Raw genomic sequence first — 21,255 nt, 5'->3', positions numbered from 1 at the left:
CTTAACACTACCTGGGTAGTTTCTGCAGGGAAAGATACTAAGAAATTATTTACCTTTTCTCCATTCTCTCATAGTCTTGAACTGTTCCTATAGCAACCCTAATGGGGATTGAGTTGCTAGAAAAGCATTAGTTTCTATAGAAACAATTTGTTCTATAAGAGAAAAAGTTTATTTGGTAACACATGAAATCTAATATTAGGATTTTGGAGTTTGTTGTTGGGACTGTTTTTGTCAGCCAGAAAAAAAAATTCCCAAGATCACCTACAGACCAAAGTTTTATCCTTAAGTTTTGAACTTTATTACGGGTGAGAATAGCCGGGGCTCAAAACTCTTGGACGTATGAGAGAGAGTGGGGCATTCTGTTGCTAGACACGTTTGTAGAGAATTCAGAGTAGATCTCCTCTGGATTGTTGATGCAGTTCACCCTCATGTAGGTATGGGGTTTGTACTAGTTGACCTCCTTATGTCACTTATAGGCCAAGGATTCTATGTGCTCAATGAAGCTCTTGATGTTTGTTTGTTTGTTTTTTTGCTATCTAGGTAACCTTTGTGATGTAGAAAAAGTTCAAGAGACATAGTTTCTGAGTAATTAATAATTTTATTAATCATGCTAGCAGATAATTGATTAAAGGGGTCAGTGGAACTCTTGAATGCCAAAGACCCTTCATGGAACTCACTCAACACTCATATGCCCTTGGAAGAGTGGGTATTCCTGAGGATGGCAATCAACTCTGATTAATAATTAATGAGAATAATGAATATTTTAATGAGAGTTGGGCTAATTCTAATGAGGGGTTGGGGAACAGGACTGATCACTCAGTTCTGGACAGAGACATCTCTTATCCAGACTACCCACATGGAGCAATCTAGATAAGAGTGGGTTCACCTCTGCTCACTCCTAGCTGGGTGGAACACAATGGGCTGGAATTCATTTTAGATTAAATTCTTTGTAAGGCTTTCTAGTTGGGTGGGATAACAATTCCAAGATTTCATCTCATCATCCACCCTGCCCTTTAGAGAGCTAGGCTTTGGCCTAATCTCCAAATGAGAGGGGAAAAATCCTGGATCTTCCCAGTATTGTGTTATTTAATAATAATTTCCCCCTCTCTGGGTCTGTTTCTTCCTAGACTCTAGCTCTAAGTCTATGATGATATGATCTTGTTTTTTGTGGGCCTTTTGTGGAATTTTGAGTGAATATAAAACATTTTACAGTGGGAAGGGTGGGTGGTTAGCTCCACACTGTTCTTTCCCTCTGTGGGGCTATAGTGACCTCATGAGTCACCCTATTTCGAAAACTTTGAGGCTGTACAATAATGTTCTGCCCACCTAGTCAGAGGGTATCAGTTAGATTTTACCTGTCCCCACAAGTTGATTTGGCTAACTCATTGTCCAACTTCACAGAGTCATAAAAAAGAATCAAGAAAAGAATCTTAAATCATAGAAAAGAATGTCTGCAATACAATGTTTTCTAATCCATCTCCCTCAATTTACAGATAATGAAACTAAGGCCCAGAGAGATAAAGTTAATTTCCTTACATTCACACAATCAGTAATTGAGCTAGGAATACAACCCAGGTCTCTTGGCTCCTGGTCTAGAGCTCTTTCTGTTCTGTGCTTCTAGAAATTATGAAAACTTTCAAGCCAAATATTTTCTTGCTGTTCCCTTCTTGGCCTTTTTGCTTTTCCTCAAATGAAATCTCCCACTTCTGTGCCTTTGTCCTGGCTGTGTCTCACTCCTACAATGCATCCATACTTCACAGAATCCTTTACTTCTATCAAGACTTGACTTGAGCACCTTTTATGTGAAGCCATTCCTATTCTGAGTATCTTCTCTAATATCTTTTGATTATTTTGTATTTAGTCTCTTTATAATTATTCTGTATATACTTATATATGTACATGTTGTCTCTCCCAATACAATGCAAACTCCTTGAGGTTGTTTCAGTTTTGTTTTTGCATCCCCAGCACCTAGCTAGTGCCTGGCACATGGTAGGCACTTCATCAAGGCTTATTGATTAGTGGTGGGCTAAGAGGGCAGCTAGGTGTTGAAGTGGATGGAGTGCCAAGTCTCAAGTCAAGAAGACTCATTTTCTGAGTTCAAATTTGGTCTGAGACACTTACTAGCTATGTGACCCTGGGCAAGTCATTTAACCCTCCTTGCCTCAGTTTCTTCATCTGTAAAATGATTTGGAGAAGAAAATGTCAAACCACTCCAGTATCTCTGCCAAGAAAACCCTGAATGAGGTCATGGAGAGTCTGACATGAATGAAAATGACTGAACAAGTAGGCTAAGAAATTAGAATTATAGGGATCATAGGGATAATAGAATTTATAGCTTAAAGATCACTTAGTTCAGCCCCCTCATTTTATACATGAAGAAATTGAAACAGAGAGGAAAAGCGACTTGGCCAAAGTCGTGCAGACACTACGTAGAAGAGCCAGGGTTTTATCTCAGTTTCTCTGACTCTAAATGTCATGCTCTTTCTTTTCTGTTCAAGATTCTAGTGTTTTCTGTGCTGCTAATATGCAAAGCCATCTTCAACCTCCCCAAACTCCTTGACAAGAGGGGGCCAAGGGATCATTTGTGAACTCAACCCCAGGTATGGCATGGTCCCTGTCATGGTATCACATAGCACATTAGACCTGGACACCTTTAGATCTTTAGATTTTTTTTGCAGGGTTAAGTGACTTGCCCAAGGTCACACAGCTAGTAAGTGTGTCAAGCATCTGAGGCCGGATTTGAACTCAGGTCCTCCTGACTCCAGGGCTGGTGCTCTACTCACTGTACCACCTAGCTGCCCCTAGGTCTTTAGAGGCTTACTAGCTATAGGACTTTAGACAAGTAATTAAAAAAAAAACGAAAACCTCCCTGTGCCTCAGTTTCCTCATTTGTAAAATAAAGGGATTGGACTTGGTGACCTCTGAGGTCTTTTCCAGCTCTAAATCTGTAATCCTATTGGACCTCTGGTTCAACTCCATTATAAAAGACTTGGAGAAAACCACCCTTTTGAGCAGAAGTGGTCTAACCACCATATCCTATTTTGGTTTTTTTGGGAAGAAAATCTTTCTTGAGATGATTGAAGGTGCGAATCGCTGCTGAGGGGGTGTTGGTATAAGGCCAGTCATTTAAATTAAGGGGATTTAAAGGGCTTATTAAAAGCTTAAAATAGGATTGTTGAGATTCAGACAGTGTATTAGCTAGATCTCAATTTCTGGTCTGGAGCCTCAATTGCCTAAAAAAAAAAAAAGCATTTGGCTTCATTATATGCAGCCTTTAAAGGTAATTTTTTTTGGTTAACATTTCTTCTCCCACCCCAACTTCTTCTTTTCTAATAAATTAGCTAATGATTTCCGGAGAGATATACTCCTAGCACAGTTATTGTATTTTTGGCAAGGAGGTATCCTGTTGAGATCAGAACAGAATCATTTAAAACCTTTAATCCTGTGGCAAAACTAAGTGTTTCTTTTGAATGAAACTCCAGTTCTTGAGTGGGGCCTGGGGGGCTCTGAGAAGCCCTTTAGAAACAAAATACCGAGTTCTTGAGCAGTGCACCCAGCCCTGAGTATTTTTAGCAGCTTTCTCGAGTATGGGCCTGTGGGTAGGCCTGGGAGACAGAGAGATCTAAGGGATTGATACTCATCTCTTCTTACCTTTTAAGATGAGGGAGATTTTTTTTTTTCTGAGATGTGAGATTCCTTTCCCATACCAAAAGGGAAGGATGCTATTACTCTTAGAGGGTGTTGAAGGCAGTAGTTTAGCAAAATTGTCAACCAGCCCTAGTTCTTAAACCTCCCTAGTTCTTTGACTTAACTTATTCATTCATTCAGTTAATATTTGCTTATTGAGTACCTCCTATATACATGGGGTTAAATATTTTTTTTGTGGGAAGATCAAGATTGCCTCACTGTTATATAAGGTGTGTGTGGCAGGTTAGAGGACCACTAGGAAGATTTCTTGAGAGCATTAGAGGATCTAAGGAAAAATAAGTGGATTTGTGCTTTTTTTCCTGGCATTTGAGGTTTCTAGGGACTAATTGGAGCAACACAGAGAATGAGGAGAAGTGATAAAAAGAGGAAAGAAAAGCGTGAATTTTGTGGGGGAGCTAAGACCATTCTCTAGGTACATTCAGTGATTTATAAATTCAGGCAGAGCCATGACACCTGCCAAGGGCAATGGAGACTTGTAATTATATTCAAATTCATGTGAAGAATTGGCTCCACAAATACAGCTTGAATGTGTCTTTAGCGTTGGCAAAAATGCCCCAGAGGGGGTGAGGAATGTAAGGGGAAAGGGAGAATTTAAAATAGTCCCTTTTCTCTGTCTTGCTAGGGAACAGGGCTTATAAAATGAACTCATAAAGATCTTTCCTCAGCAGTGCCAACCTCTCAGCATATGATTTATAATACTGATTGTAGAATGTTCTAGCTTGAAGGGACCTTAGAACATAGAATGTCAGAGCTGGAGGAACCTTAGAACAAAAAATTTAGAGAAAGAAGGGGCTTAAGAATAGCAATTATCAGAGCTCAATAGGGCTTTAGAACATAGAATGCTAGCTAGAAGGGATCTTATGGAGAATAGAATCTAGTTCCCTCGTTTTACAGATGACAAAACTGAGAGCCAGAGAGAAAAGATTTCCCTAAGGCCACATAGTAAGTTCAGAATAGAGCCAAGGCTTCAATCTAGGTTTCATGACTCCAATTCCAGGGCTTTTCCCCACAGTACCATGATGCTCGGGAAAAGAAATGCCCCCTCAGGTCTCCTGATTTGGAGAGCACGTGAAAGAAAGCTCTGGCCTAAGCTTCTTCAGCCCGAAACAGGGATGTTGGGTAATGTTTTATTATGATGTCAGTTAAATCAGGCTACCAGTGTGGAGAAGAGATAAGAGATGTACTTTGTAAAGTACAATGGGAAACTGGGGTCTAGTTTTGTTCCAGGTCTGCAATTCCTGGCTATGTGACCTTGGGTTACTCTCACTTACTCATCCGTCAAATGGGACAGTTGAACACCATGTTCTCTTGGGTCCCTTTCAGCTTGAAAAGAGATGGAAGGCAGATAAGGCAAGAGGTGAGCGTTTCACTGAAAACCTGTTTTTCACACAGAAGTGGAAATGGGCGTATCGTTTCTTTAGAACTACTTTAAGTGTCTTTCCTTAAGCTTCAGAGAATGTTTTCCTTAAGGCAGCTAGGACATTTAGTCATTCCTGTGTTCCTTGATCTAGAGGCATAGGAACATAGGATGGGAACTCTCTCTCTCTGTCTCTCTCTCTCTGTCTCTCTCTCTCTGTCTCTGTCTCTCTCTGTCTCTCTGTCTCTCTCTCTCTCTCTCTCTGATTCTCTCTGTCTCTCTCTCTTGTAGGGGTGGGGGAGGTGGGGTTGCAATCTCAAATCTGGCCTGTTCCAAAGCCTCTTTGGCTGAGCCCACTGAGACTAAAACCAGAACCACATGGAGAGAAAAGGCAGAATCCTGAGTGCTATCTGAAGATTCCAGTGGATTGAGACCGCTATGTGTATCAAAAGCTTAATGTGGCAGCTGAGAAAGCTGGTGGCACAGGTGAGGATAATCCTACTACCCTCTGCCCTGGTCAATCCATATCTGGTATATTGGATTCAATTCTGGGTTCCAGTTCTGAAGAAGGATGTTTGGAAGCTGGAGAGAATCTAGAGAAGGGCAGCTATAAAGGACCTTGTGTTCACTTTCCATGATCAAAGGAGATGATATTTGTAAAGCATAGTACCTGGCACATAGTAGGTGCTTAATAAATATTTGTCTCCTTCCTCTTCTCCCCTCCATGAGCATCAGTTGAAAGAACAAAGCATGTTTGTTTAACCTGCAGAACAGAAGTCTTTTGGGAGAGGGGTGTGTGTGTGTGTGTGTGTGTGTGTGTGTAACTTGATAACTGTATTCTTAGACTCTAAGGGCTGTCACGTGGGGAAGGAGGATTAGCCAGCCATGTTCTGTGTGGCACCAGAGGACAAATTGTCTCCATTTTACAGAAATGGATAAGGCTAGTGGGTGGTGGCACTGGGGTTCAAGGAAAAGATGGGACCCTTGTACTATGCTGTCTCCTGAAAGCTTTGCCCTGGTCATTCTCCTCCTCTGAGGCAGGCTGTGTGTTCAGCTCCCTCCATTGCTGAGTGGACCATTCAGTTATTGTTTTCAGGGGGACCAGACTCTTATTTTCTGCATTGTCATTTGTTTTTTGCTCTGATGAGAGGAAGGAAGCAATTGTCAGAAAAGGCCAGCTACTCCATGGCTTCCTCCTTATGAGAACACCTCCTATTCTGTCCTGGACTGGGTAAGCCTCAGTCTTCCTCTGCCATTTTTCCCCCTGTTTTGCTTCTTTCTTGAGCTTGACTCTGCTTCTCTCCAAGTCTTTGTGTCTTATTTTACTTCCCATACAGATGTCTACCCAGGCCATCTACTCTGATATTTCTGGGTTTCTTCCTACCTGGACCAACACTCTCCTCCAACCAGACTGTCAGAATGTCTGGGTTTTTTGTTTGTTTTATTTGTTTTTGGAGGGGGGAAGGCAGGGCATTTGGAGTTTAGTGACTTGCCTGAAGTCACACAGCAAGTAAGTGTGTCAAGTGTCTGAGGCCATGAACTCAGGTCCTCCTGACTCCAGGGCCAGTGCTCTACTCACCCTGAATTTCTGACTCAGAATGCCTGGAGAAATAAAAACACAGCTTTGGAACTCCTAACTGGGCCAGAGCCATCTTCATTTCAGCCATCCATCCAAATCATCTTGACATCTGCCCAGAGGTGGCACTCTCCCCACTCCCTTCCCTTGCCTTGGCTCAGTAATCAGATCCATTGTACCATTCCTTTTGAAAAGGGCATATCAGCGAATGATCCTATGGATCAACTCACCACCCTTTTAACTTCCCACACCAAAATTCCTTTCTCTGGCCATCACTCCTCTATGTGTGTTGCTTTCCTCTATTAGAATATATGCTTCTCAAGGACAGGGAATTATTCACTTTTTGTTTTTGTCTCCTCTGCACTTAGCACAGGGCTTGGCATATAGTAATTGCTTAATAAATGCTCATTTAACTGTTCATTCATACATGCATTCATTTTAGATTCAGCCCCAGCCCACTGTCCTCTGATCCAAGGAGAGTCATTCCATCTGGGGTGAGTGAGAGCAGTGATTGGGACCCCTTCACAAGCAGATCAGAAATAGAAATTAGATTGCCATCCTCAAAAGCAATGTCAAGGAAGTCGTGAGGCACTCAAAAATCAGGCAGTATCTAATCACTGGGGGGGGGAGGGTGGGGGGAGAAATATGTATCAATTGCTGTCTGATCACAGTATTGTCTAAACAGCCCTTTGAATTTATAAATGACATGCGCTGTGGGTATTTTTAGCTCATGCTATTCAGAATCTGAACAGAGTTTTTTTCCTCTTCCCTTTTTCATATCACACTTCTCACATGATAATCTCTAGCTCTCCCCAGGAAGTTTCACCTTCTACCGGGCTATTATGAATGCAAATCCTGTTCTCCTGCACCCCAGTGATTTTTTCCCCCTTTGTCAGGGATAGTGAAAGATAAAACGTTGTTGAGGAAAAACAATGTATCTTTATTCTTACTGAAGACTGGGAAGCTTTCAGCTTTCGGTCTCATGGCTGTATTTCCTTTCCAGACTCTTCTCCAAAGTCAGAAGGTTAGAAATATTCCAACCAGTACCCCTGGGTCAGAGAGACTGAAGAGCCCAATTCCCCAGACACTCAAAGAGTTCTCTAGGAAGGTCGTCCTACCACATGCTCACCCCTCTTAACAGCTCTTTAAGCATTGGGCCTCTTAACTGTACCAAAATTGTAAAAGGTAACTTGATTTCTCTTTACAAACAACGTATTTATCTCATAAATACTCGAATGAAAGGGTTAGGCAAGGCAGATTTTTTTTAATTAAAAAAATAAAGCCAGATATTTAAAGTGAAATATTAGGAGACAGAAAGGAGTCTCAGTTTCCTCCTCTGTAAAATGAAAGAAAAGAAAATTTCTAAGCTCCCTTCCAGCTTTAACATTCTATGATTTTATGATGAGCATCTGAAGAGAAAAGAGTAACAATGCTTATGACAATGTTAAAGTGGCACAGTGTAGAGAGTGCTTTATTTGGAGTCAGGAAGACCTGAGTTCAAATCCAAACTCAGACACTAGGAGACCTTGGGCAAGTCTGCCTGTCTCAGTTTCCTAATTTGTAAAATGGGGATAATAACACCTACTACCCAGAGTTCCTTGAGGATCACATGTACAGTGCTTTGTAAGTCTTAAAACACTATAATGCTGGGTATTATGATTATTACTCTTGACCACAGGCACAGGGTGAGACACACACACAGACACACACACACACACAGAGACATGTGGAGAGACAGAGAGAGACAGACCAGTCACAAGGTGATGAAACTTTTAGTTACAGCACTCTCCAAGAACAGCTACAAGCTATAGAGAAGTTATCATCTGCACAGGTGGACAGAGTATTCACTGTGAGTAAATCACATATCCTTGAAATACTGTAGCAATAATTTGTTTATTAACTTAGAGTTACTAAGTGCTTTCACATCTCTTATTTAATCCTCATAACAACCTTATGTAGGAAGTTATTGTTATGCATATTTTACAGATCAGGAAACTATGTCTCTAAGAGGTTGAGTGACCTAGTGACTTGCCCAAAGTCACATAAGTTACTGGAGGATGAACCCACGACTTAAGCTTAGGTGGTTTCCTGATGCTAAGTCCAAGGATTCTTTTCAGCATATGCCATACTTGACTTTGTAGAGGAGGGTGTAGTGAATAAAGGAGAGGAAGGGTAGAGAGAATGAGAGAGAGAAAATAGAGACAGATAGAAATGGAGGAGAGAGAAAGAGAAAGAAAGACAGGGGAGAGAGAAGGGGAGAGAAAGGGAAGACAGAGAAAAGGGAGAGAGATAAGATAAGAGAAAAGAGGGAGAGAGAGAGAGATAGAAAACAGAAAGAGAAGAGACACAGAGAGAAAGACATACAGGGAAGAGAGAGAAGGTCAAAGAGAGAATTGAGGGGGAAAGAAAGGGAAGTGAGACTGAGATGGGGAGAGAGAGAAAGAGAAAGAGAGAATAAAGAGATGGTAGGAAAGAGAGAAGAGAAGGGTGAGAAAGAGGAGAGAGCGACAGAAAAAGGAACAGAAGAAGAGAAGAGAGAGACAGAGAAAGAGGAAGAGGAAGAGAAAGAAGGGGAGAGAGAGAAGAAAGAGAGAGGGAGGGAGGAGAGACAGAGACAGAGTGAGAGATACAGAGTGAGAGAGACAGAAAGAGTGAGAGAGACAGAGAGACAGATGGAGAAGTGATATGATTGAGCAAGGAAACTAATCAATGTGTGTCAGTAAAAATTTTTTGGAAGCAGATTCATGATGAGAAGGGAACAGTTATAGATTTGTTGGACCTGACAGGATTTTAGAGCACAATGTCATTACAAACAATTTTGAACAAGAAGCAAGTGAGGGGAATATTGTGGAGGCAGCCAAGTGCAGAAGGGATTTTTTGGAAAGGTAGCCCAGGCCTGGACTGGTCCTGAAGCATCCTGACATCTCCTTCTTTGTTTTTTCTTCCCAATATTTTGGCCTCAGGACTCACTCATATAATTGAAAATCATAAAATGAGAAATTATTTTTAGAGAGTTCATTTGAAAAGACATCATCATTGCACAAAAGATGCTGCCATGTTTTAGACAAAGAGACAAGGCAGTTTTCATAGAAGCACAGAATTCTAGAATTTCAGAGTTGGAAGGCATCTCAGTAACTATCTCATTCCACCCATACTCTGCAAAGAAATCCTACCATAGCATGTCCCAGATTTGGTCATCCACTGTCTTTCTGAAAACCTCCAAAGACACGGAACAACACTTCACCCCCGCCCCCTTCCCTCCCCGCCACCAAGGAGGCACCGTGATACTTCTGGACAGCTCTAATCATTAGGATGTTTTTCCTGACATCAAACTTAAGTTTCCCTCTTTATAACTTCCACCTATTGTTTCTGGGTCTACTCTCTAGGGCGCAAATAGAATAAACCTTATCCCTTATCCACATGATAACCTTTTAAATACTTGAAAAGAGCTATCCTGTCACCCCTTAGCCTTCTCTTCTCCTGGCTCAACATTCCCAATTCCTTCCACCGATCATCATGTGGCAAGGGCTCAGGGTCTTACATTGTCCTGGGACGTTCTCCAACTTCTCAATGTTATGCCCGAGGTATGGTACCCCTAATGGAACACAGTTCTCCAGATGTCCTCTGATGAGGGCAGAATTCAATAGTACCACTACCTCCTTATGCTTAAGAACTGTGCCTTTTGAAGGGAAGGAGTATGTTTTGTGGAAAGAGCTCTGGCTGTGGCATCAGAGGCCCTACATTATCTCTCCTAGCTTTGCGTCATCTACAAATGTGACAAGATGCCATCTTTGACTCAATCCAAATCATTGATAAAAATGTTAATTAGCCTAGGGCATAGTATAGATCCCTGGGGTCTCCACAGGAGACCTCTCCTTTGGGTTGACATGGAAACACTGATTATTCTTGGAGTCTAGTCATTCAGCCAGTTCCCAATCCATCTGATTTTACTATTGTCTAACCAAATCTCTATTTTCCTCAAGAATAGAATGAGACAGTTTATTAAATGCTTTGCTGAATTGTAGATAAACTCTACCAATAAAGTCTTCAAATGTACCAGTTAAGCAATCTTGTCAGGAAAGGACTTAAGCCTAGTTCATCACAACCAATAGGTCGATGAAGCAATACAGACTCTTTCGAGGCGTTCTTCCTTTTCTAGATATTCATTAACCACCCATTAGTGATCTGGAGCTTTAGAATTTGACCAGGAAACAAATCAAGCTCATTGTCTTTTGATTTATGAAAGTTAAGACATTTACCCATCCCTCTTCCTACAGTACCTCTCCCAGTCTCCGCAATCTTTCAAATACGGCACCAGGTGTGGAATTGGACAAATAGCATCTGGAGTAAGTGGCCACAATGGCGAGGTTTGTGTTGTTTACATATTGGTCCCAATATCTTGTGTGTAGACCAAGAATTCACAAGGAACTTGCATTTGGACTCATTTCCTCCATGCCCCCAATTTCTTTATATAAAACGAATTAGCAGCATGGGATTTAGAGTGGCGGTGTCAAAGTCAAATAGAAACAGCAGCCGCCGGACCACTCATAAGATTCCCTGCGGGCTACAGATTGACCCAGAAAACTATATACTAACATTACCTATGTTTCATTGAATTTTCATTAATTTTGTTAAGTATTTCCCAATTAAAATCCAATCTGGTTCAGGCAGCGCTCAGTAGTGTTGTGAGCCACGTTCGGCACTTCTGATTTGGAGCGTAAAGAGATCTTAGAGATATAGTCCAACCTCCTGAGGTAGCTGGGTGGTTCAGCGGCTAGAGCCCCGGGCCTGGTAGTCAGGAAGACCTGAGTTCGAATCTGACCTTGTACACTTATGAGCCGCGCAACTCTGGGCAAGCCAGTTAACCTCTGTCTGCCTTAATCCGCTGGAGAAGAAAATGGCAAACCACTCTAGTACCTTTGCCGAGAAAACCCCACGGATGTCATTGGTTTACTCTGAAGCCAGACACAACTCAACAACAACAACAAAGTCCAACCTCCTGGATGACCTGGGGAGAGTCACTCGACCTTCGTGGGCCTCTATTTACCCATCTATAGAATGGGGGGGGGAACAAATATTTTTGATAGCGTTCTAGCTTTATTATCTCTTATTTTGCAGATAAGGACATTGAGAGACGTTAAGTGATTTGCTCACGGTCACCAGGTTCTAAACCAGGCCCTCTGACCCGACACCTTTTCCTAGTTTCATTTTCCCGCAGGTTAGTGCAAGTCAGGAAGAGATGAGCATCCGTGTCAAAAGGGACTTTTCCTTCCTGACACACTATTGTTGAACTGACATTCCCCAAACCTTTATGTCCCCCCTCCATCCGTGGTTGTCATGGAAACTGTTTCCTCGGCAACCTGTTGACTTGTTTGGCTGTAGAGTTTGCATAATAACGTGAGGCTAGCTGAAGCGGAGGATGAGGTTTCAAATGTCACCAAGGTAACCGCCAGCAGGCACTTAGAGTTTTAGGTAAAGATGAATTATCTCTTTCAAACGTTAGCATATTTTGGTTTTGGAAAAAAATTATCCAGTGATGTTGACATATTATATCCTGTTATTACATCCTAGCTGTACGCACTTCCATTTCATTCAGCTTGTTCTTTTAGGATTTATTTTTAAATAAAAATGAGCAACAGCAGCTACAAAATCTAAACAAAAACAGAACCTGGGTAAAGGAGGGGGGATGGTAAGGGGGAAGTAATAACCATAGTTCCGGTTTCTCTAGTACTTTGCAGATAACAAGTTGTTTTAGTTTGTGTGGATATTAATATCCTCAAAGAGAGGAAATGACCTTACCAAGTTGATACAACCGATCAATATGGGAGTCAGGACTTAAATCTAGTTTTTCTAACTCTAAATGGTGTCCTTTTTAATAATCCAATCCGTTTCAACAAACATTTGTTAAGTATCTACTATGTGCAAGGTACCATACTAGGTGCCAGGAAATAGAAAAACAAAACTGAAACAATTCTTGCCCTCAAGAAGCTTCCTTTCTGTTGGGAGGAGGGGATACATGTACAATACAGAATATGTACAAAATAATATATACTTTGTATATCACACACTGAATATGTACAGGGTGTTGAGGAGGACTAACACCTCTGGTATAAGGGTTGCTGAGTTCTTTTCAGGGCTGCTCATCCGCTGTTGGTGTTTTACCTGTCACCGACTCTCACACGTGGCTCTAAGAAGCTGTAGCATGTGCAACAGCCACACCCCAGCAAAACCATCTCCGAAGAAGGGCTAAACCAGGGTGAGGTAAGCAGCAGGTTTCTGGGAGCTCTTGGAGTGTATGGGGTGTTCAGGGAGGACTAGCACCTCTTATTTGAGGGCTCGCTGAGCTCTTTTCAAGGCTGCTCATTCATCTTTGTTGTCCACCTTCACCCAGCTCTTGCCTGTGGCTCCAAGAAGCTGTAGCATGTCCGACAACCATACCCCAGTGAACTATCTTGGCAGATGGGCTAAACCAGGCTGAGGGTAACCAATGGGCCACAAACCCATCGGTGAGTTGGGGGCAACGTCTATCTCAAGCATGCGGAGATTTCCCCCCGCAGAATGGGTGGATGAGAACAATTTGTTCCAATGGCCATTAAAGTGGCTAAAGCAGGTGCTGTGGAGCACTCAGAGCTTAGTCAGACATTGAAGACACCGAGGTCATCCTCTGCATTCTTGGGCCACCACTGACCATTCTGACTTTTGTCTTGTCGCTGGATTTTGATGACTCAGGAAGATAGGGTGAGGCGGGTGACGTTGAGCAACTCTGCCTCACTTAAACTAAAATCATAGGCAAGTCAAGACATTCCCCTGTGATGTCATTGGAACTCTTCAAAAACTAAGGACAAACAATAACAAATATATACAAAGTAAGTACTGGGATTTCTGTCTCTCTGGGTTCTAGTCCTAACTTTGCCGCTTACTATGGGACTTCAGGACTCAATTATCTTAACTTTCTAGACCTATAGGCTATTAGAATTGGAAGGAGCATTTTTGTTGTTCTATTGTGTCTAACTCTTTGTGATCCCATTTGGGGTTTTCTTGGCAGAGATAGTGGAGTGGTTTGCTGTGTGCTTCTCTTGCTTGTTTTATACATGGCAAATAGGTTAAGTGATTTGCCCAGGGTCACACAGCTGGTAAGTGTCTTCCTGACTCCAGGCCCAATGCTCTATGCACTGTGCCAAGAATAAGCATGTATTAAGCACCATTTGTGTACAGAGTACTTTGCTGGTTACTGGATGAGATAGAAAGTTTGTCTAAACCATAGTTCTGGCTGTCATGGACCTTCAAGGCTCTTAGGAGGATGGCATCAACACAAGCTATAATGCAGAAAGAATGCATAGCAAGGATGAAGGGGCTTGAGCCCCAGGCCTTCTAAGACCAGCCTGGAGTGTTTATCTCTATAGCACCCTGCCTTGCTATCTCTCTGGGTGTCAGTTTTCCCCTCTGTAGGAAGGAGGAGGATAGGACCTTATGGTCTCTAAGATCCCTTACAGCTGCAGTTATGAAATTTTATGAAACAGCCCTTAGCAAATCTGAAGCAGATGAACATCTTTTTTGGTCTTGTAATTGTTCTTAAATAACAGGATTTGCACCCAGTGATGTGCTGCAGTGGTACATTATTACGTGCCTGAGGGTTATAATAAACACCAGGAATCACAATGAGAGACTCCCAAAACACACTTAGAGGGAATGTTTTCAGACTATTATTACATGGATCATTCTGATGGCACTCACCCCGTCACTTCCTCAGGGGAAAAAGTCTCATAGAAAGATAGGACTACATTCTGACCTATGTTATATTTTTATTAATCTTAGTGCTAACTATTTCTTTAGGATATACAAACATATTATGCAAATATATATACATATGTTTGTATCTACATCTGTAGGTATATATACATATACACACAGAGAGATATAGATTAAAAAAACCCAACGATGCAACTTTGCCTCCCTATCTCAACCTGGCTGTAAGTTCAGGGGCTACTCACAATCCTGGTCCCACTCCAATCAGCCCTAAAGCTTTGACCTGCTCTGTTTCAGACATGGCCTGCAAGGGTGGGGAACCTGTGGATTCAAGGCAACATGTGGCCTTCTAAGTCCTCAAGTGTGGCCCTTTGACTGAATCCAAACTTCATAGAACTAACCCCCTTAATAAAAGGATTTGTTCGGTAAAATTTGGACTCAGTCAAAAGGGTGTACTGGAGGACCTAGAAGGTCACATGTGGCCCTGAGGCTGCAGGTTCCCCACCTCTGGCCCTAGTTCACTGTTTTTTAGGCAACTTGGTTGCCTCCCTCTCCCAGGGGTCAGAATTAGTGTGGACACCTTAGTGCATTGCAACTCAGAACTCTCAAGCTCGAGAAATCTGCCAGCCTCATCTTCCTTGGTAATAGGCATTATAGGTATATGCCATCATGCCCAGTGGGGGTTTACATTTGAATAAATATTTCTTTTGACTTCAGCCTTTTCTTTGACTGTGCTTGGTCTTGGTTACATAATAAAAGCTCGCATTGCCGGAGTGATTTAAACTTTAGACAAATAAAATAGTAATTCTTGATCTTGACAGCTTGGTATAATCACTTAACCTCTCTGAGCCTCAGTTTTCTCATCTGTAAAATGGGAATAATGATACCTGTAGTGAAGGGCAGCATGACATAGTGGATAGAAACCCAATCTCAGAGTCAGGAAGTCCTAGGTTCAAGTGCCGACTCTAATATATACAAATTGCATCAGTGCCTGTGTCAACACTCTTAAAACTTTAAGTCGTAAAAGAATTGCAGATCTGCACAGGGAGAAGGAGTTCCTTATGCCAATAACATCACAGGTTCTGGGTAGAATAATAATAATATTGATGATGATGACAATGATGATGATGATAATGATAATAATAATAATGTTCTCAGATTACATATTAAAAGAGTTAAAAATAGAGATAGTTCTGTAACAAGCAGATACCACTTCATAAAGCAGTACTGAAGACTGACGGTAGGTATAAGGCTGCTGCACTCACCAGATATGACCAATATTGGTTTACCTCCAATTACAATCCATGAAATGGTTAGGATTCCAGAATGGAATCAAAAGACCCTTGATGGGTAACATACAATGGATCTCATTACAATAGCCAATAATATGTTGACAAAGAAACATTGCAAAAGGGTTGAGTCATATGGCTTTGTTCACAGCAACAGAGTAGTTTACGCTAGCAATTTAAGACCAGGTCATTGCTGCCAGAAATCATAGAAAGAGCATCCTTAAGGAGTTTATACTTAGTGATCAATGTAAATTATGCAAAGAAGCAACGGAAATTGTGTAACAGATCACTACACTATGCACAAATTTAGCATCTTCAAAAAAGATTAGAAACAATCGGCTGGCCACAACTATGCACCAGAGATGCTTGATATCCTTCATTATCTAATAGATGACACATTTAAGAAACACAAATATGAACACCAAAGTATCTTGAGAATTCATCAAATTAACCATACTGGAATTGGAACATCATCACCGACAAAATTTGGGTCTACAATCACCTGGTCATAACATTTTCCGATTCAAATTTAAGAGCAATATATTAATAGATATCATAATACTGAATTCTCATAATCTCCAAAGTATTTGAAATGAAGAGCTCCTGAAATCTAGATGAAGATACCAAAACTATGTGAGAACAGGATGAAGTACGAATCATCTTTATCATTTTCTCTGCTCCTGGAATTGTCTCAAAAGATGTTTTTAGTGAGCCTATCGAAGATGAGCCTATATCCTGACATTTTTATTAAAGCACAAAAAACAATTGTTTCATTTGGCTATATAAGAGATAAATACAAAAGAATAATAGTAGGGTGGCCACTTATCCGAGGACCACTTTTTTCTGAAACTCATGTAAACTAAGAAGAATGAGAATGACAATAACACCAATGACGAGAGGTAGCGTGGCCCATTGGTTGGGGCACAGGCTTTGGAGTCAGCAAAGCCTGATTTCTATGTAGAATGTCTAGCATTCTACTAGGACTTGACCAATATGTACCCATTTCTTACAAGGCAAAGTCCTTTGTGCCATCCCTCTTGCCCATCTTGTCATGGCTTCCATTTTCAATGCTGCTTGGGGAAAGCCTTTATTAGGAAGGGGTAGAAGACTCGAAATCATGCCATTATGACATTCTGTTGAAGGAACTTGGAATGTTTAACTTGGAGAGGTTTATGGGGAAAATCCATCACTGCTTTTGAATATCTGAAAAGTTGCAGGAGAGGGATTAGATTTATTATTCTTTGCCTGAAGGGCAGAACCAGAGCCAGATCACAGACATTACAGAGGATTTAGCCTCAATATGTTGAAAATCTTTTTATAGTTAGAACTGTCTCAAAGTGAATTAGTCTGTGCCAGAAGGTAGTCCTGACTGGACTGTGTCCTGTACAGGAGGTGTCCTGTCACTGGAGATGTTAAAGCAAGAGGATGGATGACAACCTCTTGGGACAGTATAAAGAATGTTCCTATTTCAAGTGTGTGTATGTGAATGGGGAGAATGGGATAGGGAGGGCGTGAATTCAGTGGCCTTTGAGTTTCCTTCCAGTTCAGAGATTCCATAATTCTGCAATAGGAAACTCAGAGAATGTCAGAAGATTAGGGTTCTGTGGAGCTGGGAGCTGGAGAGGGAAGCTGCCCTTTATATCCTCCCTTTAGGTTGATTGCGTTGGCATTTCTTCCAGAGGAAGTTGGGGAGTGACAGAGAGCAGGGAGGCTGGTGATGCACAGGTGATGTAGTAGATGAGGGATTGACTTTGATGATGACAGAATATCAAGGTAAGAAGCCTTGTGGGGGAGAGACCAGAGCAGGAAAGATGTGAGGTGGCATGCCTCCTTGCAGTGTTGGCTTTGGGTTTTCTCCTCTTAAGTTGTCATGGTGGCTCTGTCTAGCCACTCTGTGACCTTATCCACTCCTATGACTCTAGGTTTCATCTCTTTACAGTTTTCGCCGAAAGCTTCTACCTCTATCCCCACCATTTCTTGAGAGCTCCAGGACTATATTTGCATCTGTCTGCTAGATTTCTCTTCCTAAATGTCCGATTAGCACCTCATATACATGTCTAACATTGAACTCATCATTCCCTCAAAGAAAATACAACCCCTCAAATATTCCTTCTCTCTGCTTTCCTATTTCTCTTAATGGCATCCCTCTAGTCACCCAGGTTTATAACCTTGGAGTGTTAGAATTATTAGATCACAGATTTAGAACTGGAAGGAGCCTTAGAGGTCACTGAGTCCAACTCTGTCATTTTAGAGATGAGGTGAAGGTAGGTTAATCGACTTCCTATTTTTAACTTCTTCCTTTTTCCCTTTCTTTGCACATTAAATCAGATGTCAGATCATGCTGCTTTTAATTCCTGAGTATTTCTCCCATCTGTCCATCTTCTCCACGCCCAACTACAACCACTCTATTTCAGGTCCTCATCTCTTCTCACCTAGACTATTGTAATAAACTCTAAACTTGTCTCCCTGCCTTTACTTTTCTGTTTCTTTAATTCATCCTGCACACGTCTGTACAAATAATTTTCCTAATAAACTGCCACTATCATGTCAATTTTCAACTAAAAAATGTCAGTGGTTCTTCATTGCCTTGAATGTGGTTTAAATTCCTGACTGGCATTCAAGGTTCTCTACAATCTGACTGCAATTTGCTTGTCTAGATTGCTCTCGTTCTACACCCCTTTATATTTTCTTTGCTATTCAGCCATTTCAGTCATGCCCAACTCTTTGTGACCCTATTTGGGGTTTTCTTGGTGAGGACACTGGAGTGGTTTGCAATTTCCTTCTCCAGCTCATTTTACAGATAAGGAAACTGAGGCAAACAGGGTTAAGCTACTTGCCCAGGGTCACAGGACTAGTAAACGTCTGAGTTTAGTCACATTTTCTACAATCTAACCAAAATCGACTATTGTGGATTCCTCATTCTTAAAAGGTCACCTTCTATCTCTGCATTTACTTATGCTATTAACTCATACTTGGAATGGTTTCTCCCTATATCTGTCTGCTAAATTTTTTCTTTTCTTTCATGGCTTGACTCAAACATCTCTCTCTGTGAATCTTTCCCTGATCTCTCACCTCTAGCTGAGAGTGATCTCTTCCTTCCTCAAAATCCTCCTAATCATTTTGTCCTGATCCTTATTTGGTGTTTATCACTTTTCCCCTTATTATTTGTGCTCTTATTCTTCTCTTTCCATTCGATTAAAGTTCCTTAAGAACAGTTTCTATGTCATATCTGTCTTTATATCCTGATACCTATCTTTGACCAATCAATCAATAAACATTTATTAAGTACCTATTATGTGGCAGGCACTGTGCTAAATGCTGAGGATACAAAAAGAGGCCAAAGTCAATCCCAGCCCTTGGGGAGCTTAAACTCTAATGGAGAAGACCACATGCAAACAAGTATATACAATGCTAGTTATATGCAGAATCAATAGGAAATAATTAACAGAAGGAAGGTGCTAGAATGTAGAGGGGTTGGAGAAGGCTTAAAGGAATCCAGGGAAGTCAGCAGTCAGAGAGGAAGAGGGAGAGCATTCCAGGCATGGAAGACAGATGGAGAAGATGTCTGGAGTTGGAGTTGAGAGATGGAGTGTCTTGTTTGTGGAACAGCCAGGAGGCCAGTGTCACTGGATCAAAGAGTACATGTAAGGTGTAAGAAGTAGGTGTAAGAAGTAAGAGTAAGGTGTAAGAAGACTGGTTATGAAGGGCTTGGAATGCCAAACAAACCATTTTGTATTTGATTCTGGAGGCAAGAGGGAACCACTGGAGTTTATTAATTAGGATGGTAACGTGATTGAATCTGTGCTTTTGGAAAATCACTTTAGTAACTGAATGGTAGATTAGATTGGAGATAGAATTGAGGCAGGCAGACCCACCAGCAGGTTATTATAATAATCCAGGCATGATGGGATGAGGGCCTGCACTAGAGTGGTGGCAGCGTATAAGATTAATGGGGAATAAGATCTTCCCTGCCCATCAATAGGCTTCATGTAGAGCCCATTAAGGGAAGCTTGCTTGTAGGAAGGCTTACACACCTTTTTTTAATTTCTAATTAGGCAGTGAGCCTATTAGCTGAAAGAGTGTATGTTCTGAGAGGTGAGCTTTTGCTATGGGGGCTCGCTTATGAGAAAGATGTTGTGATTCCCTGATTGAGACTCTTGAATGTGTTCAAAACTTCCCAACTGCTCAGAGGTAAAGGCTCTCTCAATCCAGTGGTGAATGTAAAGTGTATATATATATATACATATATATATATATATATATACATATACACATACATACATACACACATACATACATGTATATATATATGTGTATATATATGTGTGTATGTGTGTGTGTATATATATATATATATATATATATATATATATATATATATATATATATATATATATAAATATATAGTGGTTTTGAGATATATATATAGGGGTTTTGTTTTGATTCAGGCAGTAGAGCCCTGTCTGTTGGTCTTTATTTCTCTTCTCTGTATTTTTTCTGTTTAATTAAAGAAGATTGTTGAATCCTGAAACAGCTATCTTTCCTAGTAAAGCAGATAAAAGAACCTGCACTTGCAGCCATCCTGGGTATGCCAGTGTGGTTGCCATCACACAGTGTTAGTAGGGAGAAGGGGGCATATTCAAGAGAAGTTGCAAAGGTGAAATCTATAGGCTTTAGTAACAGATTGGGCATGGTGGGGAGTGGTGGTAAGAGATAGTGAGGAGTCCAAGATGACTCCTAGTTTTTGAGCCTGAGGGACTGGGAGGATGGTGTTGCTCTCTACAGTAATGAGGAAGGTAGGAGGAGAGGGTTTAGTGGGAAAGATAATGAGTTTTGTTTTAGATTGATGTAAAAAAATTTCCCCCACTTAACAGCATTTTATTTTTTCCAGTTCCATTTAAAGATAGTTTTCAATATTCACTTTTATGAGATTTTGATTTCCAAATTTTTCTCCCTCCCTCCTTTCTTACTCCCTTTCCCAAGAGAGTAAGCTATCTGATATAGGTTATATATGTACGATCATATTAAATATATTTCCATGTTAGGCATGTTGTGAAAGAAAAATCAGAACAAAAAATGAGAAAGAAAAAAAATAAAAATAGTATGCTTCAATCTGCATTCAGATTCCACAGTTCTTTCTTTGGATGTGGACAGCATTTTCCATCATGAGTCTTGGAATTGTCTTGGATCATTGCATTGCTGACAAGAGCTAAGTCTATCATGTTTGATCATTGCACAGTGTTGTTGTTACTGTGTACAACATTTTCTTGGTTCTGTTCATTTTACTCAGCATCAGTTCATGTAAGCCTTTCCAGGTTTTTCTAACCTACAGCACAATAGTATATGCTACAATTTACATGCTACAACTTGTTCAGTCGTTCCCCAGTTGATGGGCATCACCTCAACTTCCAGCAAAAAGAGCTGCTATAAATATTTTTGTAGATTTGAGTCCTTCCCCCCTTTTTATGATCTCTGGGATATAGGCCTAGTAGTGGTAGTCCTGGATCAAAGGGTATATACAGGTTTTTTTTCTCTTTTTTTCTTTTTCTTTAGTATTTTATTTTCCCAAGTTACATGTA

Source organism: Trichosurus vulpecula, chromosome 3, assembly GCF_011100635.1.
Source record: "Trichosurus vulpecula isolate mTriVul1 chromosome 3, mTriVul1.pri, whole genome shotgun sequence".
Classification (NCBI taxonomy): domain Eukaryota; kingdom Metazoa; phylum Chordata; class Mammalia; order Diprotodontia; family Phalangeridae; genus Trichosurus; species Trichosurus vulpecula.
Note: the sequence above shows the minus strand (reverse complement) of the source record.